This window comes from Terrapene carolina, unplaced genomic scaffold (assembly GCF_002925995.2).
Source record: "Terrapene carolina triunguis isolate 2854851 unplaced genomic scaffold, T_m_triunguis-2.0 Scaffold62, whole genome shotgun sequence".
NCBI lineage: Eukaryota > Metazoa > Chordata > Testudines > Emydidae > Terrapene > Terrapene triunguis.
The window spans coordinates 38883078-38896030 of NW_020664413.1; the positions used below are offsets into that span (position 1 = coordinate 38883078).

Sequence of the window (12953 nt, forward strand, 5' to 3'; positions counted from 1 at the left end):
TTGCAGGGCAAGAGTGACACAGGCCCTCACTGGTCCGGATTGCACCCCGGAATGTCATAACACCCACACACACACAGGCCCAAATTGTGGCATTTAGCTATTAACCCCAATACGGGAAGGTGGGAGCCACATTGACCAGTGCAAAGTTTGGGGAGGGATCATGTTATAGCACCTTCTCCTTCCTGTATCAGCTTGAAGAGTGGGGTTGAAGAAGCAATCAAATGGATGGAGAAGATTGTTCTTCTCACCACCCATGCACCAGAAGCAGTATGGGAGATTTTGTGCATCTCTTTGAGGCATGATCTTGTCAGTACTCTTCTTGATGCACTGCAGTTACACACAATCAAGCCCTTTTGAATCAGAGCATACGGGTCCAGATACTGATCTCAGTTATACTGCTGTAAATCCAGAGTAATTTCACTGGGGTAAATCTGGAAGTAATTTCACTGAAGATTATGTGGATTTGGGCCTTCTACCTTTAATCTGTGCGTGGTTTTAAATTTGCAGATATATATCAGTCAATAATTAAACAATCCTTTGCTAAAAGACTAATCAGTAGCTATTATTAATCTGATAACCATACTCACAGACTCCAACCCAGGTCCTGTTTGTTCACACAGAGGATGCCAGCTCCGGAGACTGTAGCTGGAGTCGCTGCCTGAAGATGGTTGATAGCAAACATTTAGTTGCTTTGATATTGTTAATGAAGTACATTCATTACTTGCTAGAGTTAAAATCTAAACAGAAAATCACTTTCAGAATTCACTGTCACAATTCCATGATGTTTTAAAATGAAGGTAGTATTTGCATACATAAGTCTCCTGTAGCACACTTCTTTGCTATATCAACTACAACTGATACAAGAATATGATGTTACTTGTGAAACACTGAAGTGATTTGATAGAGACAAGGTAGATGAGGTAATTTTTTTTTTATTGGATCAAGTTCTGCTGGTGTATGCTATGAGCTTTCAAGCTCCCCAGAGCTTTCCTTCAGGTCTCGGGAAGGAAGCAAAGTGTCTGAGCTAAATACAAGCTGGGACAGATTGTTAAGCAGAAAAGGTAACACACGTTGGAGGCAGTTGCTTGAAATGAAGTGAGCAAAGGTGAGCAAATAAAGGGTTTGAAGTGGGCAATTAAGGGCAGCAGGCAGTGTGGTGTGTTACACATTGTTGTAATGAGCCATAAAACCAGTGTCCCTGTTAAGTTCATTGTTTTTAGTGTCTAGCAGAGTTATGAATTTAAGTTCCCAGGCTCATCTTCGGAAGGTGTTGTGCAGGCTTCCCTTGAGGAAAAGTATTGGAAGCTCAGATAAAGAATGATCGCTTTGTGAAAAATGCTTGCTCACAAGTGATACGGTGTTTTTGTCTTATTATTCATTGGAGAGTATAGAGATTGTCTGGTTTCAGCCGCATAGTTGTTAGTGAGGCATTTACTGCACTGGATGAGGTACACCACATGTTGTGATAAGCATGTGTAGGACCCATGAATCCTGAAAGGCATGTTGTGGGGGGTATTGATCACTATAGTAGTGGAAATGGCTGCAGGTTTTGCATCTGTTGTTCTGGTGCCACTTTGAGCTCTGGGTAGCTCAGAGGCTTGTATCTTCCACCTACAGAAGTTGGTCCTATAGAAGGTATTACCTCACCTACCTGGTCTCTTTCATATCCTGGTACAAACACGTCTACATCACCACAAACAACTGTCAGTTTAACAGGTAGACCTTTTCACCATAGCTATTCTGTACTACAAACATTGAAAGAACCGCACGTGTCTTAATGACTTTTCCGTTCTGTCTCATATCATGGGTCCATGGAAACTGTAACTAGTGGAAGACATTTTCCACTCTTACCAACCCTGATTTTTTTCCCGTTCCCCCTAACTTGCATAACAAAGCTCTTTGGTCTAACATTTTCTCTGCCAGTCCCAGGCTAGAGAAAAATCCCTTTTTCTCTTAAGTTTGAGGATAATCAAACGAGCTATTTTTCATTGTTAATCTTAGAACAATTTTCAAAAAATGAAAAAAAACACCATTTTGAACTACATTTTGTCTTCTAATAACCAAAATTACTTAGGTTAAAGACTTCTAACTTGTTTTATACATTGATCCTCAAAAAACAAAAACAAAAAACTAGTAAATATCCCCACGGTAGTAGTGTAATCCCTATGGAGTCTTCAATTTTAAAGTTCTTTTTCCAGGACTATTATGAATCAACATTTGAGGTTTTGCACATCTTGCAAACTCCATGCTTTTCATTACAGGGCCAAATCCTGTTTGCGCTCATCATATGAGTCATCCTACATCCATAGAAATTACAAAGTCTGCATATGATGCTTTAGAGGCTACAAGCACATCCTAACTCATTTTAGGTCTACTGGCTTATCCTGTGGACCTTGTAAACTCTGAGTTTATCATTAAAGATCTGCAGACATTCTTTATGCAAGGTCCACAGGGTCATCCTTAAACTTAAGCATGTGAGTTAATCTTTGCAGGATTGGGTTCTACACTACAGATTTGAATAAACTGTGACTATTCACTAGCTGCTAAATAACTAATTACAATGGTGTTACAAATTATTTGATAATTGAAGCTTTCGGAAGTCTGTTGTAAGACTGAAATATCAAAAGTAATCAAAATTGATGCAATATTATCATTCACTGTAACAATAATGCAGTTGGGGATTTTCATCAGCCTTTAAATAGAAAACAAAAATGCTCCCAAAACATTGAAGACAACTTAGTTGGTTGGGAGAATAATCACCACCCAGAAAATCAGGACAACATATTCTGAATTAACCACAAATTAAACTCACTGAATTATATAGCATTAGATGATGGTTAATTACACTTCAGCTAGTACACTTAACAAAATGAGACATTCCGTAATGGCCAGATGATGGCTGAGGACAGTTAAAATACCACTCCTTGAGCGTCTACTGAATGTGGACGACAGGAAAGTCTAGTGCAAGTAGAGATCTTGGGTGGGGAAGAGCTATGCTCCTCACCTTTCCTTCTGCACCAGCTCGCAGGCAGACGCCAGTCCAAGGGGATTCAGATGGCACCATAGTAACAGGTGCAGTAGTGGTTGCTCTTGTGTACTCTCCCATAGTGGAAAAAAGAGTAAAAAGTTTCCCAAGGGAAGTGCTGGAAACCCCAACACTTGAGACTTTTAAAATTAGAAAGGACAAAGGACTAGGAGTATAAGGGAGGGAGCAATCCTGCATTGGCAGACAGAGGGACTAGATGATCTTTTATGGGTCTGTTCCATTTTTAACTTCTATGATCACATTTGTCTTCAGGCACAATTCCTCCAAGAGCTCCTTGGGGGCGGTGCATCTCTACACATCTCCTACTGCGAGCTCTGGTTTAAAAGTCACAATGAAACCCTTAGAATCTAACAACAAGAGCTATTCTAGGCGCTGGTTAGGAAAATGTGATTTAAAGGAAGTTTCTACTATTGTGCGAAATTAGGGCAAAAATCTCCTTTCAGATCCGCACAAAGTATCTCAATTCCAACAGTTTGCTCTCCTGCTGCTGTATCCATCATAAAGAAAGACTGCCTCTGTAGTGAACAAAAGGTGATATTTTAATCAATTAAGATTATACAAAAAATACCGAACAATTCAGCTTTCAGCCCCACCCACTTCCCAGGTTGAACCACGACCTTTACACTTTTACTCTACATTTCACTTCTGTTAAAGTGACAGACACCTCTCAGAAAACACCAAACATGCATCTAGAGAGAGCAGAATACCCAGTTGGAGATCGACCGTGAATTTGGCTTTTACGGTCTACTTATGTAGACTACTTTTGTACTACATAAGTTTTGTACTTTTGTACTACTTTTGCACATGGTAATCAAAAAATATATATTTGCACATATATACACACACACACACACACACACATATTAATTTCTCCCCAGTAAGTGAATTAAATACATACGTGAATTCTTGTATGAGACCAGTTTCATTGTATAGTCTGTAACATTGATTTAAAGGAAAGGTGTTCTGAAAGACTATGATACATATGTTTCCATGCCGTAGAACAGGATTATTAGTAATTTGATACACACAAACCTATCTGTCATCCATGATTCAATCCACATAGGGTCAATATCTCATCTAGCACAGTCCATTTGGGGGACTCGGGGGCTATGACAGAAAGTTCCCTCACAGTGGATGAAAACAAGCCTTCCAGTTATTGAAGAATGAAATTAAGTTCCCATTTACTATAACCATGCAATCAATGTAAATCTTAAATTTGGCTAATTTCATTTGAGTATATTCTTGGCAATACCATCTTCCCATTCCCTTGTTGATGGATAAAGAAACCCAAGAAGTTCATCTGTGGTGACAGCTTTAGGGTTGATATCATTCCAGAATGGGCTCAGCTTCATGTTAGAATAGGTCTTTTGCAACGTCTTTAATATCTAAAAGACAGAACGCAGCCACAAGGAAGTTACATTTTTCTTCTCTCTGACTTGGGAGTTACCTCAGCAACTACAGAGCTTGAACGGGACAGTAGCCACCAAAGATGAATATTGTAAGACTGAACCCATATCCAACACATGAAACAGATTTTAATCATTTTTTCTCTTTTACTAGCATTTGTTTAAGAGGGTTCGGTTGAGTAAAATAAAAGAACAAGAACCTAAGGGTATGTCTACACTACAGGATTAATCCGAATTTAGATAATTCGAATTTGGGAAACAGGTTGTATAAATTCGATTGTGCGCGGCCACACTAAGCACCTTAATTCGGTTTTAAACCACATTAATTCGGTGGTGTGCGGCCACACTACCCCATTAACTTAAATACAGTAATTCGGTGGTGTGCGTCCACACTAACCCTAATTCGAATTAACAAAATCGATTTAGGCTCTACTCCGTTCGTCGAGGTGGAGTACAGAAATCGATTTAAAGGGCCCTTTAATTCGAATTAACTGGCTCTGTAGTGTGGACGGGTGAAGGGTTAATTCGGATTAAGGCAGCTAAATCCGAATTAAAGTCCTAGTGTAGACCAGGCCTAAGAGAAACCCTTATTGACTTGGATCATCAGCCCTCAAGCAGGTGACTGGGAATGAGGACTCCTGGGCTCTATTCCCATCTCTGCCATGAACAACTTGTGTGGCCTTGAATAACTCATTTGAGATCTGTGCCTCAGTTTACCCACCTGTAAATTTGAGAAAATAATTCTTTCTGACCTCTTAAGGATGTTTTGAGGCTTAATTTTCCCCTCAAATTATTTAATGTAGGACTGAGATATTTGTCTTCTCCTCCGATTCCTGCCATGTCTCTCCAATGCTGCTAATGTCATCCAGGTCCCTAGGTGTCATCTGGATTGGGCCAGGAAAAAGCTGTTCAGTTCAGAGATCCCATTTATGGGCCTCCTCCTCTGCAAACATACTATAGAATGTATAAAGAACAATGAGATGTACCATAAACCAGACACGTAGGCATTATCTGTAGATGTCATCATGGGCTTGGTCTAAGTTAGGTTAGTTCATCATTGATGATTTTGTCCACCCTTTTCTTTCCTTTTTCTTTTTTTTGGCATTGAAGTGGTCCTGCCTGGCTCACTGGATGCAGCTTTAATTTTAATTGTTGGTTTTGACTATATTAAAAAAAGGTAAATCAAATATTTGTAAAGCATTTTCAAACCCTTGAGTGAAAGATGATATAAAAGTGCAAACTATGGTTATCATAAACCTCACACACAGCAAATGGGTATTTCAGTGAAAAAGAAAGTGCTTCTGTTTGGCTGCAGAAAATCCTAAGAAGCAACAATGGCAATATATGAGACGGAACATACAGTGATATAACACAGCAAAAGTGAAAGGACAGGAAAGCAAAAAAACAAAAACAAAAAAAAAACCACAACCTGAAGATCCAATCAAAATCAATTATAAAATGAGACATTTCAATACTGGAACATTAGAGATCACTAACATAGCCACAAAAGACTCAGCATTTGCGTAATACACCAATTTCATTCACGTTAACAGGAGTGTGAACTATAGCATGGTTCATAGAATCTGTTGTATTCTGGCCTCATGCTGTTAACGCATCCTAATGAACTTGCTATACACAACGTCTTACCAAAATATTTCCTTTAAAAGCATTCAATTAGCAGGCAGAACAGATGTTTTGGGGAGGTACTTCAATGTGTAGTTTACCTGATTTTAACCTGGTCTACCATTCCCAACTACAAAGCCGGAGGGTCTCACAGCTAGCAGCTCTTCTAATTGTGTGACCTAAAAATGAACAGTGACAATGAGTGATACACTTGATACACTGGCTGATACATTTTCCCGGCATCACTAGATAATTAGGGGACTGTAACAAACTAATATTCACTATTTTATTTTCCTCTCCATTCACAAAATTATTCCTGAATGTGTTCTTCAGTGCGGGTAGGATAAAGTGTGGGACGGGACACACGAATTCTCTTGCCCAACAGTTAACTTAGTGAACCACCCTAGAGACATGATCATCCAGAAGAGGTGAACATTGTCAAATTATGGGAAACTTCAGATGTGTTTAACTGTGCCAGGGTTAGCCATTCCTAACTCAGAATCAGTACACAACATACACGCAATCACTCACAGTAATAATTGCACAGCCTTTATTATACTCTCTCTCTCTGCACTTTGCAGGGATGTACATTTCTAACACATTTTTGACTGACAGCAGTGACTACCAAAAAGGAATTCAGGTATGTGATAAATTCAAGGAATGAAAGACATAGCAATGAAGCTTCCTATGGCTTTGAGGTAAGACACATCACAACTGCATTTACAGCAAAGTCCTGGGGTCTCAAAATACAGTGGAACACATTTATAGTTAACTTATGTGTAGTAAATCTCCACTTAGACCATAGTAAAGTAGGATGAAAGGTCCAAATTGTTTCAATACTTTCCTGAATATATTTGATTTTCAAAGTTGAGTTTAGAATCACTGTTGACTCTATAGTTAATAACTTAATTTAAGCTGTAACTTGATCTGGATGCCCCTTCTCTTTTTTAAGATGAGCTTTCCTCATTTGGGTATCTAATTGTATTTTAGGAAGGTGGTATTTTATTATGTTGATTTTTCTTCTGTTGAACACTTTGGTGAGGAAAGGAAGCTATGCAAGCAAAATATCACCATATTGTTATTACAATGTGCAGATGTAGTTCTAGTTATAGCAAACCACTAAAATTACAGTGGTGCTGTTCTGTTTAACACAAGGTTTCTATCAGAGTACATAGGGAAGGAAAGCCATCTTGGTGACTATTTTTGGAAGTTCTATTTGAGTATGTCCAGGAAAATTAGGCACATTTTTCTGAAACGAATATAATAGATTTTTCACAATTGTAAGTTAGAAACAGAACTTTGTCATTTCCATAGTGTACCTCAGCTCCCTGTTCATCTACCACAAAGCTCACTCAGCCTCATAAAGCAAACTACAGTCACTCTCATGGACACTAGTCTCATAGTCCACGAAGATTTCTCTGCTTCATTAAGCATATCCAACCTAGAGGAGCATGCTCTGCTGCTGTTACAACTTTGTCAAGTGCTACTAGGATACTCTCCATCCATAAACCTCCTCCCACATTATGCCACACTAATAGTGCTGGCTGCCAACCTGAGAAAACTAATCATAGTGACAACACACCACTGGGTTCCACTTTCCGTTTCTTCTTTTCTCTACTACTACATAGAGTTTACTATTCTGGAGACTGATAGAGCTGACAGGAATTATGCTATCAGGACAAGACTTCAAACATTATCTCTAACAAATGTCAGCAATGAAAAAAATCTTCATACACACACAGTGAGATTCACAGCCATAGTCACCCACCTGTCTCTTCCCCCAAGCCCAGTCTCTCTCTTTCCTCCTTACCATCACCCACCATCCTCACAACAACAAAATTCCCTCTCCTCCCCATCACTTGGCAGAGTCTTATCTTTGTAGGTCTTCATGTGGCTACTTGCGGCAGAGGCAAGAGCTCTTGCTAACTAAATGGGTGTGAGGAAGGAGAGAATGTTCTTGTCTTCCTCTCACAGGCAGAAGTTTCTTCTTCCCCCTCTTCCCACCTCCTCCAATTAACCATATGGGAAATGGGGCTCTTCCTGGTGGCTCAGGCATGGGCTTTTCAGCGGGTGGGCATGTTGTTCCAGATATGTACACCTCTACCCTGATATAACACTGTCCTCGGGAGCCAAAAAATCTTACCGCATTATAGGTGAAACCGCATTATATCGAGCTTGCTTTGATCCGCCGGAACACGCAGCCCCACCCCCCTGGAACGCTGCTTTAATTTGTGTTATATTGGGTCGTGTTATATAGGGGTAGAGGTGTACTACTTTTGTGTCTCTCCCCACCAGGTCATACCAGGGATAGGGACCAGGGAAGCAAGAAACAGGAATTAAGCTTCTATTTACTCCTGATCCTGTTTCTACAGCCAAAAAACGGTGAGCAACAGCATATAACAGATGCTCACATATAGTGGGTAGCCTTGGGACCCCTGCTAAGACCAGGCCAAGCATAACTTCCATACTTGTTCCCAGAGTGTTCATCTGCATTTGTACCAGAAGATTTCCTCTGAGATCATACTGTAAGAACATAGAAACTACCATACCAGAAACTGATTAATGGTCCACAGACACCTCTTACTGCAGATGCACTTCAAAGATGTCTGTTCCTCAACCGAATGAAAATCCATTAAACACAAGATGGGTTATTCGCCATAACACCATTTAAATCACTCAGAAAACTCTTAAGTTAGAAATTACTCCTACATTTCCAGAACAGCCCAAAACAGGTTTAACAGTGATCTCTGAAAACATATAGCTGATGTACATTACAGGGAGGAGATCAAGCCCAATAGCCCTTTCATGTGTCAGAAATCAGAGAAAAGGTTTGAGAGACAATGGAGGGACACGAAGTGCAGAAAGAGGAAAGGAAAGCAGTCAAAGGGGCAAAATGTGTCAAAATCCTAATAAGGCCCTAGTCACACTATACATTATTTAGATCTTTATTCCCTCACCACCTGGCAGTGTGGTGCTGGGTCATGAGAAACCAGGACAATTCCAAGCTTTGCATGCCCCTATTCTTGATTTCAGTCCAGTTTTTAAAAACTGTATTACAAATGGATGATCAGTTGGTTTAGCCACTCTCAGTAGCGCTGGCTGCTGTTCTGCTCTCACTCCCAGCATTAGCTGCCCTCCATCAGCACGTCTGACACTTCTCCCTTTTGTTACTTTGCATCCCACTGAGCTACTCAGTTAACCAGTTCCAACTTGTCATTTGCCCTGGATTCACCGCATCTGATATGGAATCATCTGAAATGTTAGCAACACTGTGGTCAACACTGTAAAGGGAATAGCGAAGTTAAGGGGGAAGACACCCGGGGTTGATTAGCTAGCACTAATTGTTCATTGTTATAAGTTATCACACAGCTCTTTCAAAGCAAGCACATTTATTCTTAAAGTGAAAGCACTACAGAGAAAACATTAAAAATAATAAAAGAGCCTACACACACAATAATCAGCTTACAAGTGATTACCCCACAGTGCAGATACACATGGAGCGGTGATACCATGTGTCGTGCCACTGGCTACATAACTCACTGAACTGCCTACATCTCAGTCTCTACTAATTATAGTTTTATATTTGATGTAATTCTGAGATTTCTCTAGCAACATAGCTATATGTCAAAGCAACATAGCTATATGTCAACATAGCTATTTGGCAGAATTATATCATGGAATTGGTAGGACATTTTTATTTTATTGACAGGTGGGAATATGAAATTCCCCTTTTGACTGCTACTCTTTGTGCTATCCTCCCTATGATCCTGCAGAGGAAAACCGTATACTCTGACAGATAGGGCACCTGCCTGCAATGTCCTGGACAAACCTGATTGAATTAAGTTTAAGTATTTTAGGAGCTCATTGTATTAAGAATGAAAATGTTTATCTATTATTGAGGGAGTATATGTAAAGTCTCTGGAGAGAGATATGACTAATGTAAACCCTGGGAAGTATTATGAGCATCAAAGGACTATTTGAAACAACGTATGCCCTCCAGTTATGCAAGAACTCAGTCTTTTGAAGCTTCACCCTTTGTCTGCTGATCACCTGTTACCTGAGAACAAGATCAGAGCCCCAGATTGTATAAAGAAGTGACTGGGAAGGTGGGCGAGGAAATATCTTTTATTGGACCAACTTCTGGTGGTAAGAGAGACAAGCTTTCAAGCGTACACAGAACTCTCCATCAGTCAGAAGTGACTCTCATATTGAACAGTGTGCTTGTTCCGAGCCAAGGTGGTTATGAACTTGCAACCACAGAAAATCACTTGATGGGGTTTAAAGGACTGGTCACCCGCGTAGCCTTCTATTTTATTTAAAGTGAATTTTGTAATGTGGTATTACACCACCGTGGGTTCAGCTCTGACGGCTACAGTTTCAAGCTTAACAGAGTGAAAGTCACCTCTGCTACTTTCTTTAGAGTTAGAGTCTCTAGGAATACAAAGACCAAAAGGTAGTGACCACACATACATTCACCAGTAAAAAGTCTAGTCTACTTTACAAGTTTTACTAAAGTTACAATTAAAGTTATGATTACCCTATCATATAGAAATTCTATACAGACCTATGCACAAGTTACAAATATAGTTATACTTACAGAGGGATGGTTTCTGCTGGAATCTCCCATAGGGAGCTCAATTTTCCCGTTCTGGACATCCTCTTTTTATAATGTGATTTTATCTATACCTAAATTCTGCACATGTCCATAAAAGTTCAATCCTCTTTTCTCTTATTGGTCTGTCTCCCCTGGAAACTTAAGGGATCCCAATTTTCTATAGGCTGTGTAAGTTCCCTTTGTTCTCATTAGCATTGATGCACAACTTGTATCCCATGGTTAAGACACGTGTCTGAGACAGATGAGCCTTAACAGTATTTTTATGATCTAATATTAATCTTCTGGGTAATTTTGCACAATATTACCACTTGGTGTCTCTTTTCCCGTAATCTTACGGCATTGGGTTATTTCTCAGTCATTGGCTTAAGTCATCATTTCTTGTCTTCAAAGCCTAAAATAGCTAAGCTAAAGTCTTGCAGGCCTCAACCTACAGCATGTCTTACTCATGTCTAATATTTGGTTCCTCTAAATACTGATCAATCTTATACTTTTATAATCCTACAAATTCATTCTAATTAACATACAATGAATATATGTAATAACATATTGATTAATCATAACATCACACAATAATATACTAAAATTATTGGCTACACCTGTCAGAGCCCTTGGAGAGTTGGGGCGATCACTGGTAAGCTGATTATCATGTGTATAGCCTCATTTATTGTTTTAATGTTTTCTCTGCAGTGTTTTCACCTTAACAATGAATGTGCTTGCTTAGAAAGGGGCTGTGTGGTAACTAAGACCAATGGGCAATTACCCTGTTTATAGCCTCTGAACAGAAGGTACAGCAGGTCTGCTTGGGCAGTTTACTTGCTGGAGAATTCACAGTGTATTCAGAGAACCATGCAGCCTGGAAATACCCTGGTCAGAAGGAAGTGAGAAGCATGTCTCTGCCCAAGAGAGGGATGGCTGAGCAGTCAGGAGTCAAGAATGGGTGCCCTTGGTGGACCACGAGGGGGAAAACAGAAGTGCAGTCAGAGGCGTGCACAAGGGGGGGCAAGGAGAGGATCCCCCACCCCCTCAAATCTCCATGTGTTCCTGCAGCTTTGGGATGGAGGAAGCAGCAGGGTGGCAGGCTGCCAGCTGAGCTCCTCTTCTCCCCACCCTTATAGCTATAGCCTGCTGTTTCTTCTTCCCTACGGCTGGAGTCCCAGGGGTTGCCGCTGTCTCCAGCCCCAGACTCACCTCAGTGGGGGTCAGCAAAGCCGGCAGCAGCGCTGGGACTGAGAAGCAGTAGGCTGCAGCTGTAGGGGCGGGCGGAGGAGGAGCTCAGCCAGCAGGCAGCCATCTGCTGCTTCCTCCCTGCCCAGGCTGCAGGGACACGGAGAGTGCCGCTGTCTCTTCGCTGAGGGGTGTCCCCTCCAGAGATGGTCACATGAACCTTTCATTTGTGTGTGTTTAATATTCCCCTCCAAAAGTATTCAAATTTAAATTCCTGCGCATGCCCCTGGATGCAGTTGCCCTGAACAGTGACATATATGTCAAGGCAAACCTTGCTGCACTAGATGTCAATTTCAGTACTTCTGAGGGAGAAACCCAGAATGATGGTAGGAAAGGTAGGGGAAGAGAACCACCTACCCAATACAAAGCATGACCAAACAGTTACAATCCAGCTGTCACCACCCAACAGAGCTCGGTGTATTCAGCAAGATGGATTCCACTCCACACCACTCCTCAAAGATGGCATTATCCTGACAGACCCCCAGCTTCCATAAATCAGCATAGCACCACTGAAGTCAAATACAAATTTTCTTCTCCACACAGTTGTCCTTTAGGCCACAATTGAAAGCCCTGAGGGCTACAGATTGGACACCCTGGGTTTACTGTTAATTAGAAATACATTGTCAATGTGATCTAGGAGGAGCAGTAGAAAGAGAAATATTTAATCCAATAGGATTAGGAAGATTTCTATTCTCATCTATTTATTTGCAATGCTTTCTATGTATGTAAATTCATGTCTGTACCTGCCTCACCCATCCCCCTCCTCGGGATTTTCTTGTAAAGATGACAAATACATGTTTAAACTAGAGATTTAACATGAAAGTTTTGAAATAATAAAGCTCCATAAATTGAAGGGAAATAGACACCTAGTTTTAGGCCCAAAATTTAGCATTCATTATAAAACAAAATAATTACAAAACCCTTGTGAATAGACAAGTATTGCGTGCATTTTTCTCTCACTCCAAACATTATACGAAATGTATGAGAAATAAAGGGATACCATCTATAAAATATCATTAGTGATGTGCCAAATCCTGTC

The 12953-nt window shown here is 40.4% G+C and overlaps 1 pseudogene; it reads right to left on the reverse strand.

Moving 5' to 3' along the window:
* LOC112106044 overlaps positions 1-12953 on the reverse strand; it is a 223149-nt pseudogene that overhangs the window by 171785 nt on the left and 38411 nt on the right.